Here is a 15,006-nt window from a genome sequence, read left to right on the forward strand (position 1 = left end):
CAGAGTATCCCCAAAATCCGATCATAAAACCATGAAATATGAGGAGTTGTACGATCACGCCTTTGTCTTCTTGCAATCATCTGATGTACCTGAAACAATAAACTAAAACTGTGTGAAAGCTTAGTGAGTTACCCCCAAAATACCGATACACATACAATCCACATAACTATGTCAGCAATATCATAACATAACAAACTGAACAGAACAACACGTAACGGGTCCACAACTTTACAGACTGGAATACCCCTGGGCCCACAGTGTGAGTCTGGAATGCCTACCGAGCCCTCAACTCACATCTGGATTGCCACCGAGCCCTCAATACAAATCTGGAATGCCTACCGGGCCCTCAGCTTGAGTCTGGACTGCTCCCAAGTCCTCAGTATGAGTCTGGAATGCCTACCGGACCTTCAGCCCATATCTGGGATACTCTGGGGTTTGTTGGCTACCGCACGGAGCAGTACAACCTCAACCCATCCCACATAACATGTTGACATGTAACAGATAAATGCACATACAGGTAATCAATCAGTATCACAGGTAGTCCTACCGACCTACCAAACTAGCATAACAACTGGCATACATTACTAACTCAAACTCAACATATCAATAACTATTAAGATATTGAATCCAATGGGTCGGCCTTGGTGCCTTAGCCCCCTTAGTATAGTGAGGATAACTCACTTGAGACTGCTGAAGTCCCGCGGATAAAACCCAGCTGCTGGTTGACAAATTCCTGAACTGTCAACATCAAACAACACCCAATTAATAATTGGGTTCCAAGCCCAAAGTCCAACTCACACTATAAAACCCAATAGTCAAGTAATAGGCCAAAGCCCATAAAATGGCCCAATTTTCACAATTGGGCCCATCCCTTCATATGGGCCTTACCCCTTCGACCCAAACATCTCTCTTGGTCCAAACATTTGGCATACTAATGGCCCAATCTCTCATAATCACGAAGGTCCAGTTATGGACCATCTATGGCCCAATTTTCCAAATTGGGCCCAAGTCCTCAAATGGGCCTTATCCTAAAGCCCATCTACTTATTTTGGTCCATTAACTTGTTCTTGGATAGCCCATCAATAGTCCAATTGCCAAAGCCCACTAGGAAGGCCCAAAACAAGGCCCAAGTGAGATTAGGGCTTTCACATGAAATGATAATTAGGGTTAAGTGTTTCTTACTTAACCCATTAAGGACTTAATCCATTAAGTCCATTATTGCCTTAAGTTAGTTTGCCAATGATTATTAATTATTATCTAGGTTTAATAATTAATTCCCGTATGTGTCCCAAACGATTCCCACAATTAGGGTTTTATGCCTTTAGGGTTTTCCAACCCAATACTAGCCCATTAGTCCATTGGTTGGGCTTTTAGGTCACATTGGGCCTTATTGGACCATTAGGGTTCCATTGGGCCCACTAGGGCTTCTTTGGGCCCATTAGGGTTTCATTGATTCCACATTGTCCAAACATCCCCCAAACAAGGTCCAAACGCAATCAAGCACACCGCCACCCGGCACGGCGGCCGGTGGTGGCAGGAGGCGGCAACCACCACTCTACGGTGGTGGTTTAGGTTCTTCTTTTCGTTATCTCACTTTGGTTACAAATTACAATATTATCCACTTAACACACACATACACTAATAACACATACTAATTACACACACAGCCGCACCGTGGCGCCCGGTGGTGGTAGAGGGTAGCAGCCACCACCTCACGGTGGTGGTGGTGCCCCACTTTTGATTCCAAAATTACACAACTCACACCTACACACCTAATTACATAGCAACGCACATACACATACACACAGCCACCTCACGGTGGCTGGTGGCGACGGAACTATAGCAGCAGGCGTCTGTTGGCAGCGGCGGGACGAAGGCGGCCACAACAATGCTATTTATGACAGCCACCATGGTCGGCAGCCATGGTGGTTTTTTTTTCTCGAGTCTATTCTTGCCAAATGGACCTACATCTGCCTCCCCTTCTAACCACAGTGGCTTCTTAACGGAAGAAGTGTAGAGAATTGTTATCGAGATTATGAATGCAATTATGAATTGAATCATTATGAAATAAGAACACGAAGAGTAAATATTAATCAGATCTTGTATTGAGAAAGACTGATTACACGAAATAAGCAGAAGGATATTTGAGATGCAAAAGTTATCCTCTACTTCTAACCTCAGTCCCTATTTATAGGGAACCTGAGTGTACAAAAAATTTACTAAGTCTAAACATTAAGGTTTCGCATATAAATGACTTAGTAAAATAACTAAAATGCGAATATTACAAAGACATAGTCACTTCGACTTTTACAATAAAATGACTCTACAAGAAGCATCCGATTCCAGCCACCCCTGTGGTGGCGTGAGGCAGTCGATTGGAGAAGAAAGAAGAGAAAGGACGACATAGAAAAAGGAAATCGCATTAGCAGCGGCAGCAGCAGCAGCAAACAACCAACGGTTCGCTAACCCCGTTGGCAGCTCCATTAGCGACATCGACGACACAACATCGACCGGTGGTAAGGACTCGACTGCAAGGGCCGTCCGCTAGCCCACGGTGGTCTTCAGTTCCTCCGGTCATGGAGGATATCGTCGCTGGTCTTGGTTGCTCGGAACAGGCGACATGGTAGTGATCGGACGCGGCTAGGCGGCAGCCGGAGGTGGTTCGCGAGGAGGGTGGCGGTTGGAGGGTGAAGAGGGAGGCATAAGGTGGTTGCGGCTGATGAGAGGATCCTTAGGGTTAGGGCTTGACGGTAATGAGGCATATATACCTGGTTCCCACCAGTTTTTCCCATAATAGAATAAATGGTCCTTCCTTGTAATATTCTTTTCAAAACAAATCCCAAACTTACCATTTAGACCCCGCCTTTCTAAGATCCTTTCATCTTAGGTCCATAATTTACTTTTTAACCCCCACTTCCACAAATTATTTACAAATTAAGTCCCACAATTACACTTTAACCCCCTGGAGTTCAAATCTTCTCATTTGACTTCCCGAAACCAACAGTTTATTAATTATTATTCGATTTTTGGCTCAAATAATATAAAATAATAATAATAATTACTTCCTGGGGTTCCTGATTTATTATATAATTACTTTACTTAAAACGGGATGTTACACGCAAGGTGATTTCGGTCTCGACTGGAAGTGTTTTCGGTTTCCCTTGATTTCGGTTCTACTTTTTGTTTCACAACTGTGTTTTCGGTTTTGGGCTGGATTTTTATTCCAAATACCGTAAAACCTACAAGTGGGGTAAAAATCATTAAATATTGATATTAAATCTTTAGTTATTTAATTATTTGATTTATAATTTGACGTGTTTGACTTTTATTGACCGCTTTGACTTTTGTTGACTACTTTGATTTTCATTGACTTTAAATAATTGTTTGTTACATTATCCCCCCATTAGAGGGAATTTTATCCCAAAATTATTTCTAAAGTGGTACTCATTAACTAGGGAAAATATGTGGGTACTTTTGTTTCATGTGATCTTCTCGTTCCCAAATGAATTCAGGTCCCCGCTTGGCATTCCAGCGAACCTTCACTATTGGTATACAACTTTGTTTCGTTTTCTTAATTTCCTTGTCCATGATTTCTATAGATTCCTCTACGAAGTGCATACTCTCATTTATCTCGATTTCATTGAGTGGGATTACAAGAGTTTCGTTGGACAGACACTTCTTTAGATTGGATACGTGGAAAGTGGGATGTACATTACTGAGTTCATGCGGTAGTTGTAGTTTGTAAGCCACCGGGCCTATTCTATCAAGAATCGTGAATGGTCCGATGTACCTTGGAGTCGGTTTTTCCATGTTTGTTGAAACATATCATTCATTTCCAGGGCGAGACCTTTAACATAACGTGGTCACCAACCTGGAACTCCAAGGGTTCTCGTCGTTTATCCGCATAACTCTTTTGTCGGTCTCTAGATGCTTTTAGTAGTTCCCGAATTTGGACGATCTTCTTTGTTGTTTCTAGAATGATCTTATGACCGGTGAGAGTGCTATCAGGTACTTGTTTCTATTCTAGTTGCGTATCACCCACTTCAACCCAGCACAGAGGGGATTTGCACTTACGGTCGTAGAGGGCTTCAAATGGAGCAACTTTGATGCTAGTGTGATAGATATTATTATACGAGATTTGACGAGTGGTAAATGGATATCCCAAGCTTTACAATCTATCACACAAACTCTCAACATGTCTTCCAGCGTCTGAATGGTTCTCTCTCTTTTCCCATTAGTCTGGGGATGGTACGCTGTACTCATGTCGAGTTTGGTTCCTAATCACTTTTTCAGTGATTGCCAAAAACACGAGGTAAATCTACTATCTTTGTCAGAGATAATGGATATTGGCATACCTTGAAATCGTACTATCTCTTTAATGTACGTCCTGGTTAACTTCTCCATCTTGACGTTTTCTTTTATTGGCAGGAAGTGCACAGATTTAGTTAATATGTCGACGATTACCTAAATGGTGTCATGACCACCCATGGTATTGGGCAATTTGGTTATGAAATCCATAGTTATCCGCTCCCACTTCCATTCGGGTATTTCTAGTTGTTGTAGTAAACTCGAAGGCTTCTAGTATTCTACCTTGATGTTGGTGCAAGGCAGACACTTGCCCACATAGGTAGCAATTTCAGCTTTCATGTTTGGCCACCATTAAAGTTTCTTAAGTTCCAGGTACATCTTTTCTGAACCGGGATGAACAGAGTATCGAGTCTTATGTGCTTCGTTCATGACAACATCCCTGTAACCACTGAACTTCGGTGTTCAGATCTGATTCATGAGATAGCGAACTTTGTCACCCTTAACTGCTAGGTTTTTATCCATTCCTCTTAAGGCTTCGCCTGCCACATTCTCGAGTTTCAAGGCTTCCAACTGAGCCTCTTTGATCTGTGTGGACAGGTGTGAATGGAAGGTCAAAGTTAAAGACTTTACTCGGCGGCCCGGGTACTCTTTTTGACTAAGGGCATCTGCTACTATATTGGCTTTGTCGGGATAATAGAGAATCTCGCATTCATAATCATTGAGTAGTTCTACCCATCGTTGTTGCTTCGTGTTCAGTTTTTTTTATCGACGATGTGATGGAGGCTTTTATGGTTTGTGAAAACTGTACACTTCATACCATAAAGGTAATGTCTCTAGATATTTAGAGCAAAAACTACTGCTCCCAGTTTGAGGTCGTTTTAGGGCGAGTTGGATCGGTTTCTTCCCGACTTTGTGGTTGTCAAAGGAACTCGGCGAGTTGAAGGATAAAACTTGGCGAATTAGGTTGATTCAGTCTTTTGACTTTGACTTTTGACTTATGCCTTTGATCAAGTTTGTCCCACGGGGTGTTTGAAGCAATATGAATCGGAAAATGTGGACTTAGGGTAAGGTTTGTATGGGATTAGGGGGCTTTCATGGATTTTGTGGTTTTGGATCTTGTTGGATTCATGGCTTGGGCCTTAGTTATGAATCTTGTTGGGTCAAGGGTAAAATGGTCATTTATCCTAAGTATGGATTATGGATCATGGTTTGGGCCACAATTGCTAATTGGGTGATATTTTGGTATTGTTAGCTCGTGGACTTGTCTGGGCAACAACTAAGGATTTCTTGCAGTGGGCTTCAACATTCGAGGTGAGTATTCTCACTGGTTGTATGGGTCGAAGGCACCAATGTCGACCCATTTGGTTTATCTATTGTAAGAAGACCTAGGGGTTAGCCATTGGCATTATGTATGAAAGACCAGGAGGCGACTCCTGACATACTGTACGTAAGACCAGAGTCTGAACTCTGGCGAGTAATTAGTTAAGTAGTATAGTTTGTATGCTAGTTGTCTCTGTGATGCTTGCATGGAAGACCAGGAGGTGGCTCTTGGCACTTGTCTGTAAGCCCTAGGGTTGTGGACCCCGGTTTGTCAAGAAAGACCATGAGGCGACTCGTGGCATAAGGGCAAGACTATGGATGACACATAGCACTCTCATTGATTACGGTATATGATTTATATGTATGGCTCATGGTTTTATAGGGCATGTATGGGTCGTTTGATATGTATGGTAAGTGGTATTTGGAAACTCACAAAGCTTTGTGCTTACGGTTTTCAATTTATGTTTCAGGTACTCCATTTTTCAAATGCAAGAGCTCAGGAAAATCGCAGCGCATACACCCGTATTTTTTGCAATATGTGATATTTGGGATTAGACTCTGATAATTGTGTTAATTGAAATGTTTTTCAATGTTTATAACAAAGTTACAACAATGTTTTGATTATAATAAAAATGAAATTTTTACCTTGGATTTTTGGGCTGTTACAGAAGGCACCAATGTCGGCCCATGATTTTGTTATGTTAGGATGCTAGATGTTTGCGTGACTCTTGTGTGTGTTATGTACTCGTATGCTTACCGGACGCGGCCTGATGACCATTTTGTATGTTGTGTATCTTTGTGATTATTGCATGTGTTATGTGTTTATATGTTTATATGTATGTTGGGCGGGGCCCGATGACTGACATATCTGTATACCGAGCGGGGCCCGATGCCAGGCAGGGCCCATTATGTGTTTATTTATGTATGTATGGTATGTGGTTTTGGGGAACTCACTAATCTTTGTGCTTACATTTTTCATTTTATGTTTCAGGTACTTCTGGTTCCAAAGGGAAGAGCTCGGGATGATTGTAGAGCATACACCACTCGATTCTGCATTTTGTGATTTACTTTGATATTTATGTTGTATCGATACATTTTGATAACTTTGGTTTTATGACAAGACATGGTTTGATGTTTTATTAATATAAAAATGAAAAAATTTATGGTCTTATTTTTGGGACGTTACATCCTACTCCGGATTATAACCTTAGTGTTTTTTCGTCTCATATATATATATATATATATATATATATATATATATATATATATATATATGTGTGTGTGTGTGTGTGTGTATGTGTGTGTGTGGCTATATGTGCTTAAAAGCTTACCTTCAACCAACTAATTCATAATTATCTCTTACAAAACTGCTTCAAAATGAGTTTCTTAGAGAGTCGGCATGAAGAAAGCTTTAAGAACCTGTCTGTTTACCTTCACAACCTTACACGAACTAAGCAAAATAATTAAATTCACATCAAAACTAATTTGATGGATCATTTTGAAGCTTGTTTTGTGGCTATTGAATGAGTGGTATATTTGTTTTTTGCACTTTTCTATTATTTCTATAAATTTGATAATATTTCTACATGTAAATTAATTTGTTTTTTGTTCCCAAAAAACTACAGGTCTGTGCATTCATTGGCTGCTTCTAGCATGTCATCTTCATAGGTAGCGTCCCTCTTAGAGGGGAGTACCTAAAAACAATTTTGGTAGTGGTTTCTATCGACGGGAACAACCAGACCCTCCATATAGCATTTGTTATGGCCGTGAAAAATAATCTCTGCTGTTGTACCTGGTTCCTTATGAGGTGTAGCATCTGAATCCTTGAGGTGCTTAAATTCTTGAATTTTTTCATTTTGGAAGATTCTCACGACATGAGCCACTGTGGTCACGATGTGAGAATGCCTATTGACCATTTGACCCGTATTCTCGAACCTCATTACGTTAGGCATAAGGTCCCACGATGTGCGCCAAGCCTGATGACCCAAAACCTTAATTTTCGAGTATTTAATGGAATTATAGGACTAGGATGGCCCATCCTCAGCCTCTCTCACTCTCTAGCCCCCTGAAAACCCTAATTTAGACCTCCTTGAGACTTTTGGCCATAGTTGGTGATTTTTTAAGAACTTAATTGGAGGTTTTTGGTTCTTTGAAGTGGAAGAAGGCTCTTGTGGTGCTTCATTTTGGTAATCTAGCTTCTACCTCTTGGATTTGCTGAGCTTTTGAGCATTTGTAAGTCATGAAGCTTTTATCTTTTTTGTTGAAATAGTGTCTAAGGCTACAACTATATTAGGCAAGTATTTGACCCGGTTGTGCATGGTCCTTTTGGGTTGCCTTCACCATAGCAACTTGACAAGGTGATTTATAATGAGAGAAGCAATATTATTAATATATTATAAGAATAATATAAGTAATAATAATATTGGTATTTGATTAATACAAGTCATAAATTAATTAGGAATTGATTTGGTGACTTAAAGAGATTAATTGAATAAAGGGGCATAAACTGTCAATTGTATGATAGTTATACTTTGGGCTATAAATCCCTTATGGATAAAGGGTGGCCGGTTTTAAGGACTTTAGATAGGCCTTAAAATCGTCCAAAGGCTTATCATGAAGGGATTAGGATTGCTTAGGGCCTAAGTTATCCAATTAGGGTTTAAGGGTGAAACCCTAGGAGCCTAACTAGTATAAATAGACCCTATGGGTCAAGGGAAATCGGCACTTGTGCTTTGAGAAGAAACCCTGGCCGATTTGATCCCCTCTTCTCTCTCTTAAATCATCCTCTTGCTAGTTGGTGTTTGTAAGCCATTAGAGGAGTGATAATTGTGACTCTAAAGCCTCAAGGACAAGAAGATCAAGCAAGTGATTCAAGGTAAACTTCTAATTTATGATTTCATATTGTTATTATATTCTATTAGCCATTAGAAGTCTTGGATTCAATGTATGTTCAATTAGAGAAACCTAGATCCAAGCATTAGGGTTGCATGTGCACATAGGAATGTTTATATGACTAAAACCCATCATTTTTGTCTTAAGCATGCTAGATCTAAGCTTTGGAACCTTTATTTTCATGGTTGGTTGTTTAACATGCATGAGATCCGTAAAGTTAGCAACTTTATGGATCATTGAGACATCTTCTATATGTGAGTCCTTGGATCTGAGTTTTTGTAACATCCCAAAATTCAAGCCATAAAATTTCATTTTTGAATTAATATGTTTAATAAACATTTTACCAAAACATTGTCGTTAAAACAATACCTTACAAAATCATAATGTTTTGTCTCAAACCATGACATCAAAAGTAATGAAAATCAGAGTACAATCCCAGAAACTCAACGCGGAAACCATGTGTGTGTGTGTGATGCGATGATACACCGCCGACTCCTTCCCGTTCGACGAAGAGGTACCTGAAACCAAAACCCAAACTGTAAGCACAAAGCTTAGTGAGTTCCCCCATCATACCACATACCATACAATATCGTCGGTATCTTTCAACCGGTAACCTTCATCGATATCTTTCAACCGGTAACCATCATCGATATATTTCAACCGGTAATCATCATCGGTATCTCTCAACCGGTAACTGCCATCGGTATCTTTCAACCGGTAACTGGGGACTATTTCACCCCCTACTACTAGCATGCAACAACAGATATAAGCATACAATCAGGTATATCCGGGTACTGACCTACCCCTAGGTCCTAAGGACCACTGTCAGGGAAACTAATCCCTACTACACACATAACATGTCATACAGTTAAATTTCATGACCAAAACACATACCCAAACCAAGATAATTATCACAAAGACAATCATATTCTAAATACCCCTTTTTGGTGGGCCGACATTGTGGCCTTAGACCCACCCCTACTGGAAGGTAACTCACCTCAATGTCGTGCAATGTTTGAATTATCCTCGGCGCACAAGTCGACTCCCTTCGACTCCTCAATTCCTACACGGCAGTCTTCAAGTCAACACACAACACGTGCAACCCTAAACAGGGTTAGTCCAAGTCCAGTCAAAGTTAACATCAAGTTGACCCGACTCGCTGAGTTGGGCCGTCAACTCGTCGAGTCCCTAACCCTTTACTCGTCCTTATCCACGTCTCGACTCGTCGAGTTTGACATTGACTCGACGAGTTCCTCTCTTGTATGAACATTGCATGAAATTCATCCGAATCGCCGAGTTGTATGAACACTGGTTGAGTCCACCTTCATCTGATGAACAAGTCATGTCCTCGACTCGCTGAGTTGCATGAGCAACTCGTCGAGTTCATCTTCAATCTTAAGAAGATTGCCTTGGACTCGCCGAGTCTGTTCTAGTACTCGTCGAGTCCCATGAACTTCAAGTCTAAAATTATGTCCAATGCATTGGGTCACTCTTTCTGTCCGGTTACAACCCTTCTAATACTCAACAAAGTTCTTTTGACCTTTAACAGATATGGGACTCAAAACCTTGGACTCGTCGAGTCCCAGGGACGGACTCGCTGAGTCGGTCACATCCACACTCTAAATCCTCGATTTCTAATGTACAACCTTTGATCAAAAGATAGATCCAAGCTTCTACAATCGATCTAGCACGTAAAGTTACAAACTTTACGTGCTTGCATGGGACTTTGAGCTCAAAAAGACATAAAACAAGCTCTTATGATGCATGGGACCTTTCATGGGTACAAAAGCAGTCCCCAACTGCCTTGTGACCCCTTTAATGACGTGATTCATAAGCTCTAACCCCCAACCATGTTTGCAATCATGGTTGGCCATCAAAAATGGCTTATAAAAGCCTAAATCTCCCCAAAAAAGGGTCTAACAAATGAAAGAGCAAGGTTACATCTTTTTACCTTCAATGAACTGTAGAAGGTGCACAAACTCGGGTTCCCTTGGTCTTTACTTGCTTCATCAAGCTTTTTTCCTTCCTTCTTAAGACCGCAAGCACCAAAATCCACCAACAAGGCTTAGATTGCTTCAATAACGGCTAGGGTTTCAATGAGAGGTGTTCTGGGAGCATAAGGGACGTTGTGGCCGACATAACATTGTTTAAATAGGGTGCAAACCCTCGGATTAGGGTTTTTGTCCAGACAGGGTCTACTCGTCGAGTCTGGGACCCGAATCGTCGAGTCCATCACTTAAATCCCGCGTCCTGTCCCACTTCTACTCGGCGAGTTGGTGTCACACCCCAAAACCGGAACGACGGAAACGTTCGGGGGTGGAGGACGTCATGTCAAGTATCACGAGATATGTATATGGTAAGCAAGTAATGAACATCCATTTCATTTAGAAAGAAAGTGTTTATAATGTGTGTGTTCACAAAACATAGAAGTCATAAACAAATAACAAAATAAGACTTGAAGCTATAATGCTCCATCTTCTGAATTCCCAGCACGAGCACATGTCTAATAGTCTCCTGAGAATACAAGTTATTTGAAAGAGTTGATCAACAATTAAGCCGGTGAGTTCATAAGATTTTAGTGATGTGAGTAAGCTATAAAATGTGGTTGAAAATGTATATGCACAAGTGATGTAAGATGTAAGTTCTGTTTTGAAATGTTCGCCTGTTCCTCTAGAAAATCCTATATTTCCTACTTTAATGGAAGTTAAGTAAAATGAAACTACAAGCCTTTCTATGTGTACTAAGTGGGTACAAGTTATATATACTTAGAGTAAATAAACAATCGATTGTGCGCATCTGCCCTAAACTCACAACCCAACGAGAAACAACAAGTAAGGCGGATAGCACACATTCCATTGGTTGTTAGATCGTTGTCATATATAACCTTGGTGTATTCACTTGTTACTCATGGAGTTATTTGTAATGGTTCCTTTATATCTAATGGAGAGTTCTTTTAAGAAAACCTATATTTCTTATGGTAAAATAATGACTACGGTGATTTCTTTTATAATAGCTTTGTTTATACTGCTATATATAATCTGATATCGGGTAGATAGTTAATTGGGGGAATCTGCCCTAAGCCCACATCCAACGGGAACATGACATCGGGGGAAAACACACATTTAACTATCTATTGGATATTAGTTTTATATATAAACATGGTGTATAAACTAAGGTGTTATATAGTTAATTCACCTAAAGTCTCTAAACTGTACTGGCTTAATAAAATGGATTAAGCCCTTTTCTGGGAAATCTCTAGTTTTGTATACCAAAAATACTGACTTTGATAAGTAAGTTTTGTACTAGAATAAATGTGCGTTGACTCTGTGTCCTATGACCTAATCCATACTTGGTACCCTTATGACGACTTAATGTATACTAAGCATAAATATATATAGATTCGGGTAGATAATAGATTGGGTGACCTCGGTGCAAGCCCACATCCAACGGGAACAGGAATTACAACGAAGAGCACACATCCTATTAGCTGTCGGAATCTACTAGCATATATGTATCCTATAGCGTATATATTTATGGAATCATAAAGTTAGCATCATGATCCTAGCCTTTAATCGTAGCCTTCTACCAAGGCATCTTCTGTTCTGGGTTAAACCCTACTGTTCCTTTGTCAAATGTAGAAGTATATTCTCCCTAGTTTATAACTATATCGACTAGAAAATAGATCAACTTTCAAGTGTTATCGACACTTTATGAAAGTAATGGGAGAAGTACGACACTTTATGAAAGTAATGGGAGAAGTAAGTACACAGATGTTTATAATGACCTGCGGATGTACTAATAACCTAAAAACATATTTGTTTTATTACGGTCATAATGTGAAAGCTATAACCCTTACTAAACGCTCTCAATGTAAAGAGATTGAGGGAACCGAACGCGACCCCAACAATTTCCTTGCAAGCCGTGTAATTCACATTAAAGTTATATGATCATGTATACACAATATAACTATCACTAATGCGTTAATGATTCATTGTTATAATAATATCATGTCTATGTGTTCTCATGCTGTAGAAACCTAACTTGTTTGTTATGTTCTGTTCTGGTATTGTTTGATTCTCTTCACTGTTTGTTCTGTTTTGGTATTGTTTGATTCTCTTCACTGTTTGTTCTGTTCTGGTATTGTTTCTTTGTGTGCTCATTGTACTAGAAGTAATGAATAGCATTCTCCTAAACTATACCTATAATAGTTTACTAATGCTCTACTTGGACTGTTACTGAAAAGACTCATTTCTCTACTAAGTTATGCTTTTACTTTACAAACGAAGTTTTGTATAACTATCAAGTAACATAACTTTAAACGGGTTTTGAAATGTTTTGACAACTTATAAATAACACAAGTAACATTTTGAAAGATGTTTAATAACAAACATTTACACAATTGTCATTGTTTTCAACCTGTATTCCCCCCCCCCCTTGAAACAGTTAAAATAACTAAATGATTCATTACGGGGTATGAACTCACCTGATGTGGGTGATTCAAACGGGTATGCGTGTAAAGATGAGAAGTTCCACGAATGAAGTCCCGAGACACAATAAGTCCTAAATGATATATAAGGACACATATTGACATGAATATAGTGTTTATAAACAACTATATGAAAGGAAACACCTTCCGGGACTAGGAAAGACCTTGACCAAGTGTTGGAATCACATGTGATTCAACAAAGGAAGGTAGAATGGCACTCACATGAGTTTAATACCATGGGTTTACGGCCCAAGGGAGTTTACGGCCGTAAACTCATGGCTACTCATGTGTAAGTGCAAAGTTTTGAAGGCTAGGGATGATTTAGGGACATTAGCTCTACCCTAGGATGAGAAAGACTACCTTCTTTGGAGTTTTTGAGGAGTTCACGGACCAAATGAGTTTAAAATCGTAAAATCATGGCCATTTATGTTTATGAGGGTCCTAAAGGTCAAAATGAAGCATCCTAAATTCAAGTCTAAGCCTTAGGAAGTGTTTGTGGCATCAAAACACCCCTAACTTGAGTTTACGGCCCATGGACCACTTTGACAAGTGTTTGCGGCCGTAAACACCTATGGGTGTTGGTATTTTGGTTGCTTTGAGTCCTAAACACATCAAGGTAAAGTGCTAGGCTAGTCTCCTGGCTTAAGGAAGGCATTTAGGGCATCTTGGCACCATAAAATGGAGTTCACGGCCCAAGAACATCCTTGGCCGTGAACTCACTTCTAGCCCTTGTTTCTTAATGATTTTGAGGTCTAAACAAGTCATGGGTAGTCTCTAGGTTCAGTTCTAAGGTTTGGAGGGTCATTGGGCACACTTTGGCCCTCAAATTTAGTGTTCACGGTCCAAGAAGATCTTGGACCGTGAACACTATTTCCTTGGTGTTTTTGGCTGATTTTTCATGTTATCTAGGCATATATTACACTTTAATACACTCTAGGTTGAATTACTTACAATTCGGGGTGATCGGGTGAAGATCCTTGAGAGAGAAATCGGCTTTTCTCTAGTTGGAAATGTAACAAATGAATAAATATGGTTAAGAACCATATATATACCCCTAGGGTTTTTGGCATAAAATATTTTATTTAGGCATTGAACTCTAATATCAACGAGATTTGGAAAAAATAGAGTTGCACAATACCCTAGTGCATCCTCTCTCCTGATATCTCTTTAAGTGTAAATCCTGAAATACTCAAACTTATCCCAAAAGTTTGGAAGTTAGCAGAACGGATTTGACTTCGATTGCTATGGATGGTTTTACAGAATGAAAACTTTTGGGTTGTCACAGTTGGTCCTTCAACTCGCCGAGTCCAAGGCCAAAAATGCAAAATACTTAGAAAGAAATACGTACCAAGACCTAGGTGCTACAATTTTGGTGTGGGTTTTGGACTCCAATCTTGAGTATTGATCTTAATACCCTTATTTTGACCTAGTTAATGTCTAAGTCATGCATTGGACATGCACGGCTGAAAATAAGATTTTTATGATCCTTAGGGTCGAGGAAGGTGATCTGGAAAGTCCCAATGTATGTATTAAAGGATTAAGATATTAATGCTCAAAGTTGGTCAGAGCCGGTCTCACGACATGAGAAATGGAACCTCACGACGTGAGCAAGGAGGTTGTACCGATCTGATGATCCTGTTGGATGAGTGAAACTGAGTCGACTAGCTTAGTGGGTCTGGGTCAAGTCGATTTTCACGATGTGAGCCTTAGTGGTCACAACGTGAGGGTGAGCTAAGGAGAAAGTGGACCTTTGACCCTAGGCGTCAACTTTTGATCATAGATCATAGTTGACTTTGATCAACTATTGGTTTTGAAGGGCAAATCTAAGGTTTGCCTTGCATGATTATCCAGGTGTGGAGTAGCACCGGTGTAGCTGATCCTGTGAGCAACAGTAGTTGATTATCGGTCGAGAGGTGAGTTTCCTTCACTGTATCTATGGTTCGATGGCACCAATGCCGACCCACTTGTTCATGATGTAGTATGATGATTGTCTTCGTGAC

This window comes from Lactuca sativa, chromosome 4 (assembly GCF_002870075.4).
Source record: "Lactuca sativa cultivar Salinas chromosome 4, Lsat_Salinas_v11, whole genome shotgun sequence".
NCBI classification, from domain to species: Eukaryota; Viridiplantae; Streptophyta; class Magnoliopsida; order Asterales; family Asteraceae; genus Lactuca; species Lactuca sativa.